Source organism: Coptis chinensis, chromosome 7, assembly GCF_015680905.1.
Source record: "Coptis chinensis isolate HL-2020 chromosome 7, ASM1568090v1, whole genome shotgun sequence".
Lineage (NCBI taxonomy): Eukaryota > Viridiplantae > Streptophyta > Magnoliopsida > Ranunculales > Ranunculaceae > Coptis > Coptis chinensis.
The window spans coordinates 57,249,975-57,274,095 of NC_141462.1; positions in this window are offsets into that span (position 1 = coordinate 57,249,975).

A 24,121-nucleotide genomic window follows, 5' to 3' on the forward strand; every position below is an offset into this window, starting at 1 on the left:
CTCAACATACTCCTATTTCTTATCCCCTAACTACTAGGATGGTATATGTAGTAGTTCAAGCTGAAGAGCCTCTCTCTAGTTTCTACACACCATTACAAGAGGGCCCTCCATCTTGTATATGACTCATATAGCTCAATAGCGACTTCCGTATCCCACCTAACGTATTCAATCTTCTCCCCATTTTTCATGGGTTTGAGCACGAATTACCATACGAGCACTTGCGCCAGATTTCTGAGGTCTGTAGTTCGTTCAATCATCTGGTGTAACCGTTGACCAGGTTAAGCTGAGAGTGTTTTTGTTCACTCTAGCTGGAAAGAGACACGCATGGCTTCTAACTCAGAATTTGGATTCATTCGATACTTGGGAGTAGGTAGTATTCGCTTTCATGAAAAAGTACTTTCCACCGAAGAAAACAAAGGAGATAGTAAGCAATATATAGTTCTTCAGACAGAGTCCGAGTAAGACATTCTTCGAAGCATGGGATAGATTCTCTGACCTGCTCCATTCTTGTCCTCACCATAAACTAGAAAAATCCATTCTTATCCAATGTTTTTGCAAAGGTCTTCTCTAAAAACACAAAGTCACGCTGGATGTCATGAGTAATGGAAACTTTTTAAATAAAGGTGCTACAAAAGCTTTAACCTTTCTTGAGAACCAAGCAAAAAAGAGTACTCATTGGGGTGACAAAAACAATTCTGGAACATCCCAGCCCAGTACTTCCTAAGCCAATGGTATCTTTGAGGTAAAATCCGCTCCAGAGATGAAAACCCTAATCGAAACCATCACAAGAAAGATAGATACCCTTGCAACCAAACAAAAAGACCATACTCCCCAGCCTGTTATGAACATCGATATAACACCATGCACTTTCTGTCTCGATCTAAATCACGTATCTACCCATTGTCCCTTGCTCAACAACATAGCATCACTTCAACTAGAAGAAGTTTGTGCTTTCAATGTACCAAATGCACCATGGAGGCAACACCTAAATTTTCAATAGAATACTAATCCACCAAACCAACAACCTCCAGGGTTCACAAACCATGTTAAAGCACAAAATACATTCAATCAGTTCAAACAAGCATAAGGTACCTACAACAATTAGATTAGAGTAATGGTTCCATCCAACTTTAACCAGAATTACCAAAATCCACCAATCAACAACCAAAGAGACTTAGTACCAGTTGCCTAACCTACTACTGTCCCATTAGACAAAATGTCAGAGATGATGTTATCTTTGATGCATCAACAATCTCAAATCTTGGTGTCCATACAACAATCTTTAAGCCACCTAACTAAAGAGAAAGCCCAGAAAGGTGTGTTCCCTATACAAGCAGTTCCTAATCCTAAACAAGCGAGCTCAGCTTTATAAGCTATAAACGCCTAAAACACTATCACGAGTTACAGTCTACATATGTAGAAGAAATCCTTCTCAACGATCCTATCTATGAGGATTAAATCCTCTGTTCCGTGATGTATTTCTTTCCCTTTCATTCTACTTCAATCTTTTTCAAAGGAATACATCAACTGAGGTAACCAGACCACTCCAGTTAGAGTGTGTGGTTGTAAGTACCGGAGCCTTGAGTCCACGTATACTTGCATATTCCTCGTTAGCACTTTTACTCATAGTTTGAGTAGTGTACCCCATAGAGCAAGTATACAAATTTTTATTTCTTTATTTTACACTTTTTTTTAAAAAAAAAAATAGTTTTCTTTCCTTGTCATTTACTTTCCATTTCATGCTTTTTGTTTTACATATGTTATTTCCCTGTTTTCTGTCTTACATAATTTCATTGTATTTTTTCTTTCCAGTCTTTATGTTGGTATTTCAACCACAAAAACCCAAAAATCAAAAAGAAAAACCCTTCTACCACCATTTCATAAATGTTTGTTTTCACCGTGCTTATAATAGAAGATTCTCAAAATAACTTTAGTATGTGATTTTCTAAAACACGGGTAGTGGATTCTACACGGGCCAACCCCTAGAAAAATGCAATCTAGGGGCGGTTTGAGATCAATTTTGCTTATTAAGGGTCGCCTATATCACCGCGTTATTCGCACAAATCAGGACGTATCATGTCTTATGTAGTAAATCCCCCAACTCGTATAACTGATGTTATGTCTGTTTGAATTGGGTTCACCTGAGCCAACATGAAAGTTGCCTAAGACAATCTTTTATGGTATGTTTTTAATCACTACTTTTGTTACGAGTTCTTTTTAGATATCACTCCCTAGTTTTTCAAAATCTTGAGGATATAAAAATTAAGATCTTATTTCCCAGAGCAACCTAGGTAATACTGGATAAACGTTTGATTTTATCATCTTGGAAGAAAACCTCTATATGGTTAGAGATACCTTTTGAGACAAACAACATAAAAAAAAAAAAAAAAAACTTGACAAGGAGTCGAAATCAAGAATTAAACAAATGGTGTAACCTAAAGTGAACCATGATTTGTTAATTTTATCATGCACCTCTCTACTATTGTCTCAAGAATCTGACGTTAAAAGACTCATTTTGTACAAAAATTTCAAAAAAAATCCCCTCTTTTCTAAACACTCTACAAAATTTCCTGATGCCAAATTTTAAAAACTCTGCAAACCTTTCAAAATGTCTAAAAATAGTTCTTCTCCACCGAGCAAAGCTTAATAGAGACACGTACCCTCTGACTCTGAAGTGTTTGCATCTCTTCCAATTAATATTAGACATGATATCTGGAAGAGAGTTCACACCATCACACCTGGTGTAGTAAAATGTTCTTACGCTTGTAACTAAGCTCATGCTTAGTTAGGGAGCAGCAATTCTGAGTGACTTTGTGGTAGTAAAGTCTGCAACATTCACTCCTGTCTACCTTCATTGCGTTCAGCACGACTGGTCCCCAGAGGCTATAGAAGAGATCGAGCATAGTCTCGACGACAACGCCACTCCACCTCCACCTTTAATCGACTACTTTGCTCTAGGAGCTTTGTCTCACTTCACATGTCCCTTGGATGCTCTGTGATTCATGCATGAGGGTCAGCATCAACTACATCTTCAGTTGAGTACAATTTAGCAAGATCAGCGCAACTTCCAGGCCAACACTCACCTAATGCTTCAAGAGCTACGAGATGAGTTTGTTCCACAAACTCCTATGCCTGAGAGATCCCAATGAGAGGGAAGAGATAAGAGTAGCTAGAATTCATCTCGACGTCCTTAGTTACCCAGCACAGATTCTGACTAGGCAGTTCCCTAGTGTCCGCATAGATAGACATATTTGTTTTAGCTTTAGTATATGTCTTTACTTTTTGCACTTTTAGTTTTTATTAGTATTATATGTTATGTATGCCTGTGTTTTGTGGGATGTATAAGGATTTGTGGTATATAAGTAGAGGACATACAAATACATCATGCCCAAATTTTCTTATTTTCTACACTATGTATGTTTAGAAGCTAAAAGTTTCATGTTAGAATAATTACATTTTTTTTACCTTTTAGATAAACCATGTATTTCTCATTCTATATCTATCAACCCACACTCTAAACTTATTTAGGGGTGGTATATGTTCATAACGAAGAACAAAGTACAGGTTACTGCCGTTTTTGTTCATATTCCTGTGGTAATCTCTTTCCTTTTCTTCATACTTTGAGGACAAAACATATTTCTATTTGGGGGTGTTATAGTAACATTCTGCAAAAAACTAGGCATTTATTATATTAGATATATATTAAGTATATTTTTTTCTTTCTTTAAATATTTTGAAAAGACCAAAAATAATTTTTCTATTTAGTACTAAAAGTCTTGTTTTCCTTTCTCTATGATAAATAAAGGGTTTAGATGTCTCATTATAGCAATAGAGTAAAGATTCATTCTTCGAACTCCGACTAATATACGTATAATAGTTTCTGCATCTTTTCATGAATGGCATGCATCAACATTTGATTGTATATAGCAGTGACTTTCCGAGACCAAGGTCAGAACAGTTAAGTTCCATATCCTCTGAGAATCTAGCCAAAAGCCTCATCTGAATGATTATTGAGTGATGACACAAAGAAAGTCCGGATAGGAAAATAACATGTCCACTTGCTTGATCACCACGCCATATCCTAGGAGAGAATTTAGGCCCTTTTTGGATTGATATAGACAAGTAAACGTGATGGCATCCAAAAAGATAGTTTTTCCTCTAGTTACCCTTTTTGAGTCTTTACCAATTTTGAAAAACCTTTTTATTTCTTTGCCATCAATCCCTGAAATGTTACTACACATAATAAAAAGCGTACCTAGCTGATGAGTTGAGAATTAGATGAACAGTTAAAAGAGAAGATAAGGCCTTGTACAAAAATAGAATAGTTAGAAGCTTTGAAAAGAAAAGAAAGAAAAGATTCAAAAAAATTGAAGTCTTCCAAAAGTTCAAATTCAAAAAGAGTGGATTTCAAAAGAAACAAAAGCACAGTTAGAACTCCCAAAAATCAAAATCATATGGAGTCACAAAGCCAAAGGGCTAAAGAATAAATTACAAAGTTGGAAGCAAAGAACAAAACGAGATTCTTCTCTAGTTATAAATATCCTCAAGACCTGATTTCTCAGCTTATAAGAGTTTGTTTTCCCTTCCTTTTATTTCCAAACCATTACCTTAACCCCGTAACTCCTAATAAAAGACCTCTAGCTCAACTAGGAGTATGATGGTGTGATAGTAAGTGGATATTATGATCAATCGACCCCGGTTTCTTTGGACATCATTCAAGATGTGAGGATTATAAGTGCTCTCTGCACTTGAGAAAAAGAAACTTGAGTGAATCTATTAGAGAGTTGTGTTGCAACACACCCCTATGATAACACACCTTAAGGACGCTCTCCAAAAGTTTTGGAAACGACTCTGCTTTTGCATTTCACCACTCATGTTTTCAACGTTTATCTATAGATGATTAAATTACTGTGTATATGTTATTCTGACTTTAAAGGAGCTTTTCTTTATTCCCCCGCTAATGAGATGTATAAACCTCTGAGAATAAATAAGGAAACGAGACCCTTTGTACTAAATAGAAGAAGTTTATGAGTACCTTCTCTGAAAAACTCTCACGAGGCTTAAGCTCGTCCACTATGAAATTCTTAGTGGTTTAAGAAATTTTTGTATATGGTCAATACAATCGCACTCTGCAAAATGAGACTAGTATAATAAATCACACATTTGTGATCTTAGTTTTTTTTCTCTCTCATCTTTGCTTGAGGACAAGCAAAATGCTATTTGGGAGTAGTTGATCAACCCCCAAATGTGCATTTTATTACCTTTACAATGCTTCAAGTATACCCTTCTTAGGCTTAATAAACAGACAACTTATAGTTTTTTCTACCTTTTGCAGGATACAGGCAATTTAGGACGTATATTCCTAATACGTGCATTTTAGCACAAAAAAGGACAATTATTGACGCTGCTTGGGAAGATTCCAACTTAGGAGCGAAAGTGCCGAAAAGTCAAATTAAACTTTCAAAGTAAACCCTCAAGGACTCAAGACTAAATGCTAAAGAGCCAAGGACTCAGGACTAAAAGCTATGGACTCAAGGACTTAAAGCTGCCACAAGCAAAACTTCAATTGTATGTGCTTAAGTTACAAAAATAGCCCACAAGCTTAATGTTGTCCTCAAGGTTGTTTCTAGAAGGGGGCAAATATGTAATTAGTGTCCTGATAAGAGCCCAAAACTGTAGTTTTAACCCCTTAACAATAATGCTTTTAGACCGATTATGCGAGTAATAAATAAGAGTTAATGCTGATTATGCGCTTTTATGTATTTCAGGCATTTGAGTCAATTATGTGAAAAAATGTGTCAATTTTGCAAGATAAAGGAGCAAGGGTTGGTTGCTAAGAAGTTCTGTGATTAAAGGCCAAGATTCAAGGAGAAAATCCTTTGTAAAGCCCGGTCAAAGCTGAAAAGTCAAAGTCAACGCGGGCAGAAATAGTGTATAAAAGTCAACAGAACTTCCGAAGGCCGTATCTTTGAACTCAGACCTCAGAATTAGGCCTACCACACGTCAAAACGACCGGTTCGGAAAGAGCTTTCCAATGGTCCAAGCGTTGATCTATTGAGAGTAGCAGAAGTGGACGAAAAGAGCGATGAAGTCATTTCCAGTTGAAAACCCCTTTTTGGACTAAAGAAATTGGGTTTTGGGCCCGATTTTCCGACCCAAAACATGGCTCCAGGCCATGCATGAAATTGGGGATCTCTTTCTCCTCTTGAATGGAAGAAAGGAGGAGACTCATTAATTAGACCTAGATTAGAAAATAAATTAGTTTAGACTCTATTAATTAGTTTTATTTCCTTGTTTTGAATTCAGTTTTGAATCAGTTTATTGTTATTATTCATTAGATCCAATAGTTAGTTTTAAACTTAGTTTTTACTTAGTCAATTAGTTTCTAGTTAGTTTAAATTAGTGATTAATCCAATAACTTGTTTTAGATCTAGTTTTACATTCAATTAATTAGTTTTAGAACAAAGTATATTATTATTTAGAATCGGATTTAGTTTTATAATAAAGTATTAGTTTTTTATTTCAATTTAGTTTATTGATTCAATTCTTATTTAGATTTAGTTGTCTTAAATTCATAATTAGTTTGTTTTAATTTGATAATTAGTATTCATAATCTTAGTTCTAAATTTGTTTTAAATTTAGTTTAATCCATTTTGAATCATTATTATTATTGTTCAAATAGATTAATAGAGTTTAATACTTATTCAATAATGACTTGTACTATTTGTTTAATCAAGTTTATTTCAAGTTTATTTTTATCAAGTTTAGTTTAATTCAATTACTTCTTCTTTACATTATGTCTTCCTTTCATTGTTTTAGTTTAATTAATCCTATGATACAAGGCTGAACCTCAATTAGAAGAGGTTTATGAAGCCATTTGAGGATGATTGGTAATTCGTATGGTTGTGGATTTGTGTTAGCGTTTTAAGTTTGATTCTTATGGTTGTTTAGAGATAAAGATCATAAGAGTTAAACTAGAGTTTAGAGCCACCACCAAAGAGATTTGTGGTGGAGCTAGACTCTCATGCTAGTGAAGCCTTGATCCGAGAGGACTTGGTGTTCTCTAGGGATCAATAGGCAATTCGATAATCAACCTAATACTTAATCAAATTGCGTGGTGGATTGAATCTTCTCTATACCCTTTTATCATCAATATCTCCTGTTTTGACATCTTATTTACTATTTTCACATCAACACTACTCTCATTGTTCTCACCATTGTTTCCTTGTATTTGATTAATTGAATTCATTTAAGTCTAGAGAGTTAAGAGTTGAACGATTCCGTACTCTATATATTGAATGAATATATATGTGAAAGTAGGAAATAAATAATTGATACCGTAAGAATGAAGTTAGAGTAATCTAATTGAGTTCTTACAAGTTACCAAATGGTGCTGCTACCATCTTAAACTCTTTCAGGACAAGAATTCAATTGCTTGAATCCAAGGTGCAATCCCCCATTTCTATCCCCCATCTTAGGATTAGGCCGCTGCCATCTTAAACTCTTTCAGGACAAGAATTCAATTGCTTGAATCCAATGGGCAATCCCCCATTCTCAACCAACCCACCCTTGTTTGGTTATAACTGTGATCGTTTGGTTTAGAAACTAAATTTTTTTTTTGCAAGAATAACTAGAGCGCGACCCGCGCCCATACAAGGCTACTTCTGAGTGCGTCTAGTGCTGAAGAGTCTGGAACTCGAAGTTCGACCTAAGCGCGACCTGCACCCTAACAAGTCAAATTTCAAGTGCCCCCCGCGCTGAAGTGCCTGGAACTCGAGTTGGACTTGAGTGCAACCCGCGCCCTACCAAGGCCATTTCTGAGCGCGACCCGTGCCCTCTTCTTAAGTAGCCCGATTTTCACATGTTAGTCCAAATTTCCATTTCTTCAAGTTATTTAGTGTTTCTAACTTGTTAAATACAGTAAACTCGCATATACAAGACACTATTCATACGTGTAGCAAGGAGGCATTCAGGTATTCCTTCTTCCACTTCTCGCCTCTTCTGTTAAAGGAGTTTCAATTCTAGCATAATCAGGCTTGTTTTTTGTAGATGTAATATCACATGCCTATCTAGAATTTCACACACTACACCCACATCAATGGCTAAAGAACGAGAGACACCTCTCTCTGATTTTTATAAAGCACTCAACGATGGCCCTAAGTCGTGCATCGTTCTTGCTGACCTAGTGGGGGATTTTCGAATTTCCCCTAATATATTTAACTTGTTACCGATTTTTCATGGTTTAGACCACGAGAGGCCTTACCAGCATATGCGTCGGATAGAACAAGTTCTCACTACATTCCATCATCCTAGCGTAAGTCCGGATCAAGTTAAACTTAGGGTGTTTCCTTTCACCCTAGCCAACAAGGCAGCATTTTGGTTAACTGCCCAAACGCCAAACTCGGTAGACTCATGGGCTAATCTTGTTCAATTGTTCATGGAATAGTTTTACCCACCACTAAAGACAGATGAAATGCTTCAAAGATTTATTTCTTCTGCTAGAATCCTCATGAATCCTTTTCTGAGGCCTGGAATCATTTCACTGATCTTCTCATTGAATGCCCGCATCATAATCTTGTGAAAGACACGCTTGTCCATGCCTTCTTCAAGGGGCTTTCACATTATAATAAGGAGGTTCTAGATATCATGACTGGGGGTAGTTTTCTTAGTAAAGGAGCCTTAGAGGCTTATAAATTCTTAGAAAACCAATATAAGAGGAACAACAATTGGGGAGGTAATGAATCTTCCCGCTCCACTCCTTCTTCTTTTGAGATTAAAAATGATCCCAAGCTTAAAACTCTTATCGATGCCCTCACTAAGAAGGTAGATGCCCTCTCTGTTCAACAACAACCCACTCCAGTCATGAAGACTAACTCTACTCGTTGTAATGTCTGTTTTAGTCTTAATCATTCTGACTTCTATTGTCCTCCTATCTATGCACAACCACCACCACAACCATCACACTTTAACCAATTAACTCAACATCAATGGTAAGGAAACTTAGGTGACCAGAATAGAGGTTTAGGGCCCATGACCCATAACTATCAACATCAAGACATGAACGCTCAACAAGCTTTAATTCCAGTCCAACCATCTACAGACAAAGTAGTAGTGACCTTGTTGGAGAAACAAAATCAAATTATGCAACAAAACTCCAACTTAATGAAAGATCAAAATGATCAAAACTCTAATATGATGAAACAAACGATGCAAATGATGTTGTCTTTGTGCCAAAAGGTTATTGACATGTCTTCTAACCAAAATAATAACCAAACAGGAGTGTTTCCAGGTCAAGCAGTGCCTAATCCTAAGATAACAAACACCACCTTCGAAATAAAAAGTATTCAGTGTAAGGGGACCTACAGGCAGTCACTACCCTTCGTTCAAGGAGAGTAGTTGATAACAAAGTAACTATGCCTAAAGACCACCCGCAAACAGAAGCTGAAAATAAAACCATTTCGAATATTGTCATAAAAATTGATGATACTACACCTGTAGAGGTTCCAATATGGAGACCTAGATTAGAAAATAAATTAGTTTGGACTCCAATAATTAGTTTTATTACCTTGTTTTGAATTTAGTTTTGAAACAGTTTATTGTTTTTATTCATTAGATCTAATAACTTAGTTTTAGATCTAGTTTTTATATTCAATTAATTAGTTTTAGAACAAAGTAGATTATTATTTAGAATCAAATTTAGTTTAATAATAAATTATTAGTTTTTCATTTCAATTTAGTTTATTTATTCAATTCTTTTTTAGATTTAGTTGTCTTAAATTCATAATTAGTTGTTTTAATTTGATAATTAATATTCATAATCTTAGTTCTAAATTAGTTTTAAATTCGGTTTAATCCATTTTGAATATTATCTTATTGTTCAAATAGATTAATAGAGTTTAATACTTATTCAATAATGACTTGTTCTATTTGTTTAATCAAGTTTATTTCAAGTTTATGTTAATCAAATTTAGTTTAATTCAATTACTTCTTCTTTATATTATGCCTTCCTTTCATTGTTTTAGTTTAATTAATCCTATGATAGAAGGCTAAACCTCTATTAGAGGAGGTTTATGAAGCCATGTGAGGATGATTGGTAATTAATATGGTTGTTGATTTGTATTAGCATTTTAAGTTTGATTCTTATGATTGTTTAGAGATAAAGATCATAAGAGTTAAACTAGGGTTTAGAGCCACCACCAAAGAGATTTGTGGTGGAGCTAAACTCTCATGCTAGTGAAGCCTTGATCCGAGAGGACTTGGTGTTCACTAGGGATCAATAGGCAATTCGATAATCAACCTAATGGTCAGTCAAATTGCGTGGTGGATTGAATCTTCTCTATACCCTTTTATCATCAGTATATCTATTGTTTTGACATCTTATTTACTGTTTTCACATCAACACTACTCTCATTGTTCTCACCATTGTTTCATTGTGTTTGATTAATTGAATTTGTTTTGTCTTAATTGATTAAGAGTGGAACGAATCCTGACTCTCTATATTGTATAATGAATTGAGAGTAGGAAATAAATATTGATACCGTAAGAATAAAGTTAGAGTAATCTAGTTGAGTTTTTATAGGTTAAATTAGTCTAAGATGTTCCAGGTTAAGAAGTGCCTAATATTAAGTCAACAAACACCACCTTCGAAATAAAAAGTATTCAGTGTAATGGTAATATAACCCCAGGGGACCTACAGGCAGTCATTACCCTTCGTTCTGGGAGAGTAGTTGATAACAAAGTAATTATGCCGTAATACCACCCGCAAACAGAAGCTGAAAATAAAACCATATCGAATACTGTCATAGAAATTGATGATCCTATACCTGTAGAGGTTGCAATATGGACACCTAGATGGAAAATGGCTAAAGATAAAGCAAAGACTAATAATACTTTGGAACCTTATGCTAAATATAGAGATAAACCACCGTATCCCGAGAGACTAATTGTGTCTAAAAAGGACAAAATTTTGATGAGATTAGGAAAGTGTTTAAAAATCTGACTATAAATCTACCATTTCTAGATGCTATAAAAAGTCTACCTAGACACGCTAAGTTTCTTTGTGCACCAAGAAGAGGAAAACCAACATACCCCACGAAGCATTCTTAACTGAACAATATCCCTCTTTATCTAAACATAACAGAATTGTTAAGTACAAAGACCCTAGTCGTCCTACTGTATAATGCACCTTAGGTGATACCTTCATAACAACTACTTTATTATACCTAGGGGCGAGTGTTAACTTACTCCCTTTTTATTTATATAAACAACTAGGTCTAACAAAACTTCAACCAACCAAAATGACATTGCAGTTAGCCGATCGTTCTATTAAGTATCCCAAAGGTGTAGTTGAAAACATTCTCGTTAAAGTTCAAGATTTTTACTACTCTGTTGACTTCGTTATTCTTGACACAAAAGCTGCTCATGATTCTATTCCCATCATCTTAAGATGTCCCTTCTTGGCAAGCGCCAATGCCCAAATCAATTGCTGGGATGGCTCAATGACTCTTTCTTTTGAAAATCTTTCTGTGGAAGTTAACATGTTTAGATAAAAGCAGAGACAACTAGGTTTGCCTGTAGAAGGAGAAGTGAAGTCCATTGACAGTTTTGTATATCACATTAGTGCTTCCGACAATCTCATCCCCACACTAGCACAAACCCCTCTTATGGAAGAAGACAAAGATCATAATTTTGACTCCTTCAACATAACTGAACTAGAGAAAGAACTTTTCACCCTGCCTTTCGACCCTACAAGAGATGGAGTAAACCTCACAATAGACGAGATAGATGAATTCCTCAAAGATGGAGATGAATACCATAATTATATGGATGCGAACAACCTAGATAAAGAATTCGACGAGTTTTTAAGAGCCTATGATGGTCCACCCTCGGAAGAACTACCTAAAGAGCCACCTGATACCTTCATTTTCAGATGTATGATAATACCAACCCATGCCACCAATAAGCTTTATGATAAAACCACGCACTCATTTTTTCCATTTCTTCAATCTAAAACTTATCCATACCCTACATATCTTCCACAACCATCTATTTTCTCACGATCATTCACTTGGACACCTTTTCGTTCAAAGAAAAATAAGAAATTGTATGCTCGATTAGGTTCTAGATCCATCAGAATTCACTCCCATTCTACTAAGTCATGCCATAGGAAATCTTGGTGCTTAATTATATTTGGTGGTGCATTCCATATTAATTGTTTATGGAATGACCCACAACTTTTTCGGTTGGTGATATATGGTAAACTACATTTTAATACATTTATACTAGATAAAGTCTCGAGTATCTGACTAAAAACGACTCATTTTATTCTTCAGTGTACTCCATTCCTAATCTTATCTTATGGGAGTGCACCATTAAGGTAATCGGACCTTCCTTTTGGAATGAGTGGTTGTAAGTGTCGGATCCTTAGTCTACGTTTCATGTGACTCACGCATTCATCCCTTGCACTTTTTCTTGTTGCTTGAGGAGTGTTTCTCTATGGAGTGAGTTTCCTTTTTATTTCTTCTTCGTAATTTTGTTTTCTAAAAATTAAACATATAAAAACTAAATAAAATAAAAACATAAGCATATGTTAGTACATCTAGGGAATCTGACTTTAAAATACCCAAGTTTTTGTACAATACCACCTTTCTGGAGTATATGCCAAACAAAAATTTCAAACTTAAAAAGAGTTTTCCAATTTTGTTTGGGGGTGGTGTATTTTGGTATTTCGTTTTAAAACGTTTTGCCACTCTTTGTCTGTCATGTTTACTCCAATTTAGTTAGTATGTAATAGTTTAATTGTGTTTCATGTTATCATATCATCTTTACAATATTTCTGTTACAGGTATTGCCAATTTTTGCCACGTTTCTATGGTAAATTCTTTCCTTATCTCTTTACACTTTGAGGACAAAGCGTTCGATTGTTTAGGGGTGGGATAGAAACATTTGCAAATATTAGGCACTTTTTAGGATATAAATTACGCACTTTTCTTTATAAAAAAATAAAAATCATAAATATTATTTATACTAGGCACTTAGTGATAATATTATTGTTCCCTTCTCCATGATGATATTAGTCTAGAAATCTCACGTAATACTTGAATTAGGATTTAATTTTTGAAACATAGATTAATACATAGGTAATAGTCATTGCATCTTTTCACGAACATCTTGTATGAGCATCTTTGATTGTACTTAGTAGTATTTTTCTGAGACTTAGGTTAGAGTACTTAATACATATCATGTAAGCATCTAGCCTAAAAGCCTCATAAGAGTGAAATATCTGAGTGATGACACAAGGGAGAAGTCAAATCCGAGTAGACAAATCACACATCCACTTGCTTGAACACCACACCATATCCTAAGCGCGAATTTAGGCCCTCTTTGAATCGATATCGCCAGAAATTCACACCTATATAAAATTTATTATCTGCTAGTTGCCCCACTGAGCCTTTCATTAACCTTTTCACAAACGACAAATCATTTACCCAATAAAACAAAATAAAAAATAAAGTCAGCCTACCTATATGGATAAGTCTGAGAAATAGGATGAGTGAAGAAAAGAGAAGAGAAAAACCTATGTAAACAAAAATTAGTTAGTTGCTTTAGAAAAGAAAAAGAAAAATAAGTTTCCAAGAAAGAAAAATGAAATAAAATAAAAACTCCAAAAATAGAATAAAATAAGTTAAAAAGCCAAAATAAAAGGCTAAGGATGGAAACAAAGTGTAGAAGAAAAATAAGAACAATGTTTTCTCTAGTTACATAATATGAAGACCTTATTTTCTCAGACTTGTCTTTTTGAATATCCATTTCCTTTCTTCTTTAACCAACACCTATGCCCTGTATCACCTAATAAAGACCTCTAGCTCAATTAGGAATATGTTGGTGTGATAGTAAGTGGTAGATGTGTTTGATTAACCTCAGCTTTCTCAGATAGTCATTGAGATTTTAAGGAAATGTGTGCCCACTGCACACTGGAGTTAGCAAACTTGAGTGGAAAAATTAGAGTGTTATGTGTTTTGACACATTCCTTGTGAGAACCTACTTAGGCACGCTACCCAAAACTTTCAAAAATGGACCTGCCATTGCATTTCATATCATAGTTCATTGTATAGTTGTTTATCTTAAGATGATTTGATTAATATGCATGTATTAATTTAGGAGTTGAATTGATGATCTTTGTTTAAATGCTAGGTAGATGTATAAATATATGAGATAAATTAGGGGACAATTACTTTTATTTCTTAGTCGTTGTAGTATAGATGAAGTTTGTGAGTACCTTCACTGGAAAACTTTCACGAGGTTATAACTCATCCACTAGGGAATTCCTAGTGGTTTAAGGCCTTGTTGCATATGATCAATGCAATCGCACTCGGCGAAACAAGATTAGTTAGAACTCCATTTTTGGTCACTTATTCTAATTTCTCATATTTGCTTGAGAACAAGCAAAATGCTGTTTGGGGGTGGTTTGATAAGAGCCCAAAACTGTAGTTTTAACCCCTTAACAATAATACTTTTAGACGGATTATGCGAGTAATAAATAAGAGTTAATGCTGATTACGTGCTTTTATGTATGTCAGGTATTGGAGTCAATTATGTGCAGAAATGTGTCACTTTTGCGAGATAAAGGAGAAAAGGTTGGTTGCTAAGAAGTTATGTGATTAAAGGCCAAGATTTAAGGAGGAAAAGCTTTTGTAAAGCCCGGTCAAAGCCGAAAAGTCAAAGTCAACGCCGGCAGAAACAGCTCATAAAAATCAACAGAACTTCCGAAGGCCGTATCATTGGACTCAGACCTCGGAATTGGGCCTACCATATGTCAAAACGACCATCTCGGAAAGAGCTTTCCAATGGTTCAAGCCTTGACCCAGTGAGAGTAGAAAAAGTGGATGAAAAGGACGTTGAAATTATTTCTAGCTAAAAGCCCCTTTTTGGACTGAAGAAATTGGGTTTTGGGTCCGATTTTCCTGCCCAAAACATAACTCCAGACCCATGCACGAAATTGGGGATCTCTTTCTCCTCTTGAAGAGAAGAAAAGAGGAGACTCATTAGTTAGACCTAGATTATAAAATAAATTAGTTTAGACTCCATTAATTAGTTTTATTACTTTGTTTTGAATTCAGTTTTGAATCAGTTTATTGTTATTATTCATTAGATCCAATAGTTAGTTTTTACTTAGTCAATTAGTTTCTAGTTAGTTTGAATTAGTGATTAATCCAATAACTTGTTTTAGATCTAGTTTTACATTCAATTAATTAGTTTTAGATCAAAGTAGATTATCATTTAGAATCAAATTTAGTTTAATAATAAAGTATTAGTTTTTCATTTTAATTTAGTTTATTGATTCAATTCTTATTTAGATTTAGTTGTCTTAAAGTCATAATTAGTTTGTTTTAATTTTATAATTAGTATTCATAATCTTAGTTTTAAATTAGTTTTAAATTCAGTTTAATCCATTTGAATCATTATTATTATTGCTCAAATAGATTAATAGAGGTTAATACTTATTCAATAATGACTTGTTCTATTTGTTTAATCAAGTTTATTTCAAGTTTATTTTTATCAAGTTTAGTTTAATTCAATTACTTCTTCTTTACATTATATCTTTCTTTCATTGTTTTAGTTTAATTAATCCTATGATACAAGGATAAACCTCCATTAGAGGAGGTTTATGAAGCCATGTGAGGATGATTGGTAATTAGTATGGTTGTGGATTTGTATTAGCGTTTTAAGTTTGATTCTTATGATTGTTTAGAGATAAAGATCATAAGAGTTAAACTAGAGTTTAGAGCCACCACCAAAGAGATTTGTGGTGGAGCTAAACTCTAATGCTAGTGAAGCCTTGATCCGAGAGGACCTGGTGTTCACTAGGGATCAATAGACAATTCGATAATCAACCTAATGGTCAATCGAATTGCGTGGTGGATTAAATCTTCTCTATACCCTTTTATCATCATTATATCTACTGTTTTGACATCTTATTTACTGTTTTGACATCAACACTACTCTCATTGTTCTCACCATTGTTTCCTTGTGTTTGATTAATTGAATTCGATTAAGTCTAGAGAGTTAAGAGTGGAACGATTCCGTACTCTATATATTGAATGAATATATATGTGAGAGTAGGAAATAAATAATTGATACCATAAGAATGAAGTTAGAGTAATCTAATTGAGTTCTTACGGGTTATCATGTCCTATATAAACCAAAGTTGTAGAGAAAGAACATTACCCTAGAGCTAATCTTTGGTCATTAGGAGTAGATAATATGTTTTAACTTAATAGTGTAATTTGTTATTTACTTATTTTCCATTTTTATGTTCTTCAAGGTTTAGTGATTAAATCAAGTTTTTATTATCTTCAATACTAGTTTTCATCTTCTCTTCAATACAAGTTTTCCTTACTTCTCTAATCTTTGATTCAATCCCAAAACACTAGTCATACTCATTTGACAAGTTCGAATGAGTATAACTTTGTGAGCAAGATAATACTCTAAACTATTTTTATACATATTTCTATATCAACTCCATAGTGTATTTAAGATTTCAAACTATTCTAGATAAAGAACTAGTGTTTCCACCATTAAAACCTTAAGAACAAGAGTAAGAAAGTTTAGAGAGATTTTTCACACCATCAAACAATTCCTCCAAACAAAGGATTCAAGATGAACAACAAAACCCCAATCACCACTATTCCCAACTAAATAGGGTGACATATGAAATGATGGAAGAATGCCTCGAAATACATAAATGGCATAAGTTATGAGGGCAAAGGAAAATCTAGAAGACTAGATTGTGTCACACGAATCTATACGACTTAATGACAATATAAACAAAGATAGGAAGTTGAGAGAACAAGGTGGTGTGATTACCCACCCCCAAATGAAATTTTGGAATAGGAAATGTGGGTCTTTTAAAGTCAAATACCCTAGACTTACTAATCTATCTAATATTTATGGATTTTATATTTTCTAATTTTTATGAAATGGATTTTATAAAATCATAGAAACAAAGCAAGTAAAAATGTAAATCACTCCATAGAGAAACACTAGTCAAAAGGCGAGCAAAAAGTGCATGATTGGAATACGTGAATTACATTAACATGGACTAAGGATCCGGCACTTACACCACACATTCCGAAGTGAGGGTCCGGTTACCTTAATGGAGCACTTCCAAAATATATAATATGGATAGGAAGCACACCAATCATATAGGGTCAGTCCTCATAAACAGGGTCTTCTAGAAGGGTTTCTTGTACAGCAGGCAAACGTAGTTTGTGGAAATATTTTAAGCATTGGCCATTTACTTGAAAGGTACTGTTGTCCTTGGGATTTATCAAGCCGATTGCCCCATAAGGGGTGACATCAGTAACCAAAAAAGTTCCAGACCAACGTGTTTTTAATTTATCAGGAAAAATATGTAAATGTGAGTTATATAGTAAAACTTTTTAGCCAAGATCAAACTCTTTACGCAAAATATGTTTATCATGAATACGTTCCATGTTAGCTTCATAATTCTTCGCGAGATCATAAGAATTACTACGGATTTCTTCAAGCTTATTTAATTGTAATTTGCGCTTGACACCAGTGGCATTAATGTTTAAATTAAAACTTTTAATAGCTCACAGGGCACGATATTCCAACTCAACAGGCAAGTGAAAAGGTTTACCAAAAACTAAGTGGTAAGGTGACATACCAATAGGTGTTTTAAAAGCCGTTCTATATGCCCATAAGGCATCTGTTAGGCATCTAGACCAGTCTTTCCTATCAGCATTAACTATTGTCTCTAAAATCTTTTTTATTTCTCTATTGGACACCTCGACTTGACCACTAGTTTGTGGGTGATACGGAGTCGCCACTTTATGGGTAACTCTATATTTCTTGACTAAAGCTTCAATAACTCTATTATAAAAATGTTTCCCTCTATCACTAATTATGGCCTTAGGTATGCCAAAACGTGAGAAGATATACTCCTTCATAAACAATACTACAGTTCTATGGTCATTACTATAACAAGCCATGGCTTCAATTCATTTAGAGACATAGTCTACAGCTACAATGATATAAATAAAACTATGTGAGATGGGAAACAAGCCCATGACATCAAACATCTCCACTATGAGAATGGGATTTAGGGGCATTATATTACGTTGAGCAATATGCCCAAGTTGTTGACATCTATTAGACACTTTGCAGTGTGCATGGGAATCTTGAAACAGGGTCAGCCAATAAAAACCGCATTGAAGAACTTTGGCTGCAGTTTTCTTTCCACTAAAATGGCCCCCGCATGATTGTTCATGGCAGAAGGATAAGACTTCATTGTGCTCCTACTGTGGAATGCAACGACGAATTATTTGATCCGCACAATACTAAAAAAGGTAGGGTTCATCCCAGTAGTAAAACTTAACTTTGGCAAAAAAATCTCTTGCATTCATTCTTAGACCATATATCAGGAATAATCTCAGACACTGTTAACAATGTCCGCATACCATGGTGTAGAAAAAATTGAATAAAGATGCTTATCCGGAAAAGAGTCATATATCGATTAGGAATCAGTGTCATCTTCATTAGTTAGCCTAGATAAATGATCTGCGACTACATTTTCTACCCCTTTTTTATCCTTAATTTCAAAGGTAAACTCTTGCAAGAGAAGAATCCAACGGATCAATCTCTTTTTAGCATCCTTCTTCGCAAGAAGGTACCTAAAGGCTACATGGTTTGTGTAGACGATGGTCGTGGAAGCAACTAAGTAGGAATAAAATTTATCTAAGGCATAGACAACAGCTAAAAATTCCTTTTTAGTAGTAGTATAATTACGTTAAGCATCATTTAAGGTTTTACTAGCATAAAAAATAATGGTGGACTTATTATCTAACTTTTGTCCTAGCACAACACCAACGGCATAATCACTAGCATAACACATAAGTTCAAAAGGTTTTGACTAGTCTGGTGGTTGTATGATAGGTGCAGAGGTTAAAGCTACTTTTAAAGTTTCAAAAGCTTGTTTGCAATCATGATTAAAATAAAAAATGACATATTTTAAAAGCAATTTTGTTAAAGGCTTAGCTATTTTTGAAAAATCTTTTATGAAACGTTTGTAGAAATCTGCATGGCCTAGAAAGGCCCTAATATCATGGACAGTCCATGGTATAGGCAGAGACATTATCTTATCTAATTTAGCTTTATTTACTTCTATTCTATTGTTAGAAACAATATGACCTAAAACTATGCCTTTAGTGACCATAAAATGACATTTTTCCCAGTTTAAAACTAAATTCTTTTCCTGACACCGTTTCAAAACTTTAGAAAGATTTGAAAGATAATCTTCAAAGGAATGACCATGAATGGAAAAATCTTCCATGAATTGCTCTACCATGTTGCTAAAAATATGCAACATACAACACTGGAATGTACCTTGTGCATTACGAAGGTCAAATGACATTCTTTTATATGAATACGTACCAAAGGGACATGTGAATCTAGTCTTCTCTTGGTTGTCAGGGTCAATAATATTCTAGAAATATCCAGAGTAGTCATCTAAAAAATAATAGTAAGCATGGCCGGCTAGACGTTCAAGCATTTGGTTCACAAATGGTAAAGGAAAGTGACCCTTACATGTCATAGCATTAAGCTTCCTATAATCAATACAAATCCACCACGTTATAGGAACTTGGGTGGAAACTAACTCTCCATCGGCATTATGGATGACTGTAATGTCTGATTTCTTAGGGACTACATGAACTGGGCTCACCCATTCACTATCTGAGATGGGGTATATAATGCTAGCATCGAGTAATCTCAAAACTTCTGCTCTAACTATCTTTTTCATGGCAGGGTTCAGACAATTTTGAGGCTCACAGGAGGTTTTTGCATTATCCTCCAAATGTATGCGATGTTTGCATACACTAGGGTCAATCCTTAATATCATCTAGAGACAAACCGATCGCAGAACGATGTTCATGAATAATCCTAATCAAATTTGCCTCTTCAGTAGCAGATAACTGAGATGATATAATAATTGGATGAGTGCTATCCACATCTAGATGAATATACTTTAACTCAGTGGGAATAGGTTTAAGCTCAGGGGTGGGAATGAGGTATTCAATAGGGTTTTCCTCGTCTATATCACAGATTTTTTTAGGAATTAGTTCTTCAAACTCAAGAACTTGATCTAATGAGGGGTCATGGATAGGAGTAGATTCTAAGAGGGCATGTACTTCTTAGATGTAAGAATCCTCAGTATTGCCAAAAGAAAGGAATTGGTGCATCTGATTATTTGGAAAAGTTTTGTTAAAGTAATCTTGGGCAAGGCTCTCTATCATGCAAAATTCTCTATCTATAGTCGTGTCTGGTGTCTGTTGCATCATCTTCAAAACATTTACCTCAACAACAAGGTTTCCAAAGGAAATGGACATCGAATAATCGCCACAATTAATGAGGGCATTGGCAGTTGCTAAGAAAGGACACCCTAAGATGATAGGAATAGAGTCATGAGCGACTTCTGTGTCTAGAATGACAAAATCGGCTGGATAATAGAAGTCTTGAACTTTAACAAAAATATTTTCAACTACGCCCTTAGGATACTTAATCGAATGATCAGCTCACTGTAAAGTCATTTTAGTTGGTTTTAGATCATGTATACCTAGTTGTTTATAAAGGTAAAATGAGAGTAAGTTAACACTCACCCCTATATCTAGAAGAGCAGTTGTGGTGAAAGTATCGCCTAAGGTCCATTGTACAATGGAACGACAAGGGTTCTTGTACTTAATGATTATATTGTGCTCAGATAGAGATGGAAATTGTTCTGTTAAGAAGGCTTCTTTAGGTATGTTTGTTTTCATCTTTGTGTTGCACAAATCTTTAAGAAACTTAGCGTGTTTTGGAAGACGTTTAATGGCATCGAGGAAAGGTAGGTTTATAGTTAAATTTATGAAAACTTCCCTAATCTCGTCAAAATTATCGTCCTTCTTTAGCATGGCTAGTCTCTAGGGAAACGGGGGTTTTTCCCTATATTTAGCATAAGGGTCAATATGGGTATTACCTTTTTATTTGACTTGTGTCGGTTTCCCCTTAGGTTGAGGTTTAACTAGTACTTCTACAATTGTAGGATCTTCAGTGTCAACTATGGTATCTAGTAAGGTTCTATTAACTTTTTCAATTTATGGGGAATCTTCTAGCATAATTACTTTGTTTTCAACCACTCTCCCTGAACGAAGAGTAGTTACGGCCTTTAATTCTCCTTGGATTAAATTTTCATTACTAGTAGTATCGGTTACTTTGAAGGCTGTGTTTGTTGATTTTGGATTAGGTACGGGTTGACCTGGAAACACGCCTTTTTGTTGGGTTTTTTAATAGGTTAAATGTTGGATGGATTATTGGATGGCTAGTAATATCTTTTGTTGAGTTTGCATGTATGCATTGAATCTATCGGGCTGGGAAGGTTGAGTGGCCATGGGTTGTGTAACAGGAACTATCTCATGTTGATTATTAACTAGTGGGTTTTGATAGTTGTTATTAACCGGAATGATACTTCTATTATTATTATAATTACCTTGCCCTTATCCTTGCCTTGGTTAAAATTGGTTCTAGTTGGTGGTGGGCCTAACATTTTGATTATTAAAACCTAGAGGTATAGTTTGATAGTGATTATTACGCCAACTAAAATTGGAATTTTGTCTCCAAGGTGCGTTAGGTATATTAAAAGCGTAGACATCTTTTGGCTGTGGTGGTGGTTGTTCATAGGCAAGAGGACAATAATGATCGGAATGCTCAAGGCTAAAACAGAAATTACAATGAGGAGAGTCTATGTTCATGACGGGAGTGGGGTTCGCTTCATGTTTATGTACATAAAGGGTATCTACCTTACGAGTGAGGGTTTCAATTAAAGTTCTAAGTTCATGATCTGGTTTAATCTCAAACATACTGGCTTCCTTAGCTGTAGAAGAAGAAGGCATGGAGCAGGAGTAATCGTTACCTCCCCAGTTGTTACTTTTCTTAGATTGATTATCTAGAAAGTTATAAGCATCAGTGGCTCCTTTACCTAGAAAATTTCCCCCGTTCATGATATCTAAAGTCTCTTTATGGTGTTGGGATAGGCCTTTGAAGAAGGCACGAACTAGTGTGTCTTTACCAAGATTATGATGGGGACATTATACTAGAATATTAGTGAAACGATTCCAAGCCTTATAAAAGGATTCTTGAGGCTTTTGGCAAAAGAAGTGAATATTTTGTAGCATTTCATCAGTGTTTTGGGGTGGGTAAAATTGTTCCATAAATAGTTTAACTAGTTTTTCCCATGTGTTGACAGAGTTCGGCTTTTGTGTTGCTAGCCTAGCAGCGGCTTTGTCAGCTAGGGTGAAAGGAAACACCCTGAGCTTTACTTGTTCGGGTCTTACATTAGGATGATGAAATGTAGTAAGAACTTGTTATATCCTATATAAGTGTTGATAAGGTTTCTCATGGTCTAACCCATGGAAAACAGGTAGCAGATTAAATATATTAGGGGGGGGGATTCTAAAAACTCCTGTAGTTTCTGCAAGAACTATGCATGACTCAGCTCCATCGTTCAGGACCTTATAAAAATTAGAGAGGGGTCTCTCTGCTATTTCTTCACCCATTCCTATAGATGTAGTGATGGTGGGTGTATGTGGTGTGTGTGTCGTGATTGGTGAATTTCTAGATAGGCGATTATTTATATTTCTACAATAAACAAATATTACAGGTTTATGCGTACCAAATCTTAATCTCATACAAGTTTTAAGTCTAATATGCAATTCCTAGTCAGCATGCTAAAATAGCCTGATTATTACTAGAAATAGAGTCCTCTGACAGTTGATTCAAAGATGTATAGAGGTGTTACCTGGAGCGTCCTTGCTATGCATATAAATAGCGTCTTTGACAGCCTTGAAGCACGTCTAGTGTTACTTGAACAAATATACGAGTTCTGGTCCAGGTTCACGGGGTGAATTGTGAAGGCCTGTAAAAAGAATATTATTCAGGTTTTTTACTATGGGCTTTGAGTTGGGCCTGGATGTCAGGCCTGTGAAATGGGCTTTGGTAATGGGTGGGCTTACTAATTTAACTAATATTAATTTTTTTGAATTTTTGTATCAAACCAACGGCCAGGCCACTTAAGAATTGAGGGAGGTTGCCCGTGCGTGCACGTTCCTTAATTAGAGAACCCCAATCCTTTGAGTTTTCTAGACACCGTATAGAATGAAAATTTAATTTTTAAAATTTTGTAGTTGGTAGCATACGAGTACAATACTGTACTCATGAGGTAATATTATACTTAATGACAAAAAAGGAAATTTATCTAATTAAATTAGGGCATGTGCACACCTACAAATAGAGCAAATTGGGCGCGTGTCACGCCTAAGATGTAGAATGCGGGTTGCGCTATGTAAAGGCAAATAGAGGGCGCGCATGCTCACAAGTAAATAACGAAGGTTGAAATTTTTAGGGTTAGGTCATGGGAGGGCAAAGAGTTGGTTGAGCAACTCGTATGCACTCAGACAGTAGCAGAAACATTTCAAGAAATTAAATTACGAACAGTGTTTTCAGTGTTTTGTGTGTGAACAGTAAAAATAGTTTTTCTACCTAAACGTGCATAACATAAACGAACTAGATGGGCAGCAGCGCCATTTGATAAGTGTTATTTAAATTCTGGGTAAGGACAGTAATGAAGAGATGCTTGAACATTAGATAAAGATGTTGAAATAGTAGATTGAATACTATCTAAATCACGAGATATACAGGAGTAGTCGTGTTCGTCACTCTAGTTGTACGTTAGCTACTTGAATGCGTGTTTAGATTGATAAACTAATTCACTATGAGAGAGTAATATGCTAAAACAGTGATTTATAAGATGATAAAAGAGATTAGAGAGGGGAAATTCCACCACACGATTCGATTCACTATGAGAGAGTAGTAATATCAAAATAGTAGAATAATATGCTAAAACAGTGATTTATAAGATGATAAAAGAGATTAGAGAGGGGAAATTCCAGCACGCGATTCGATTGACTATTAGTTAGTTATTGAATCGCTTGTTTGGTCCCTAGTGAACACCAAGTCATCTCAGATCAAGGCTTCACTACCATGAGAGTTTAGCTCCACCACAAATCTC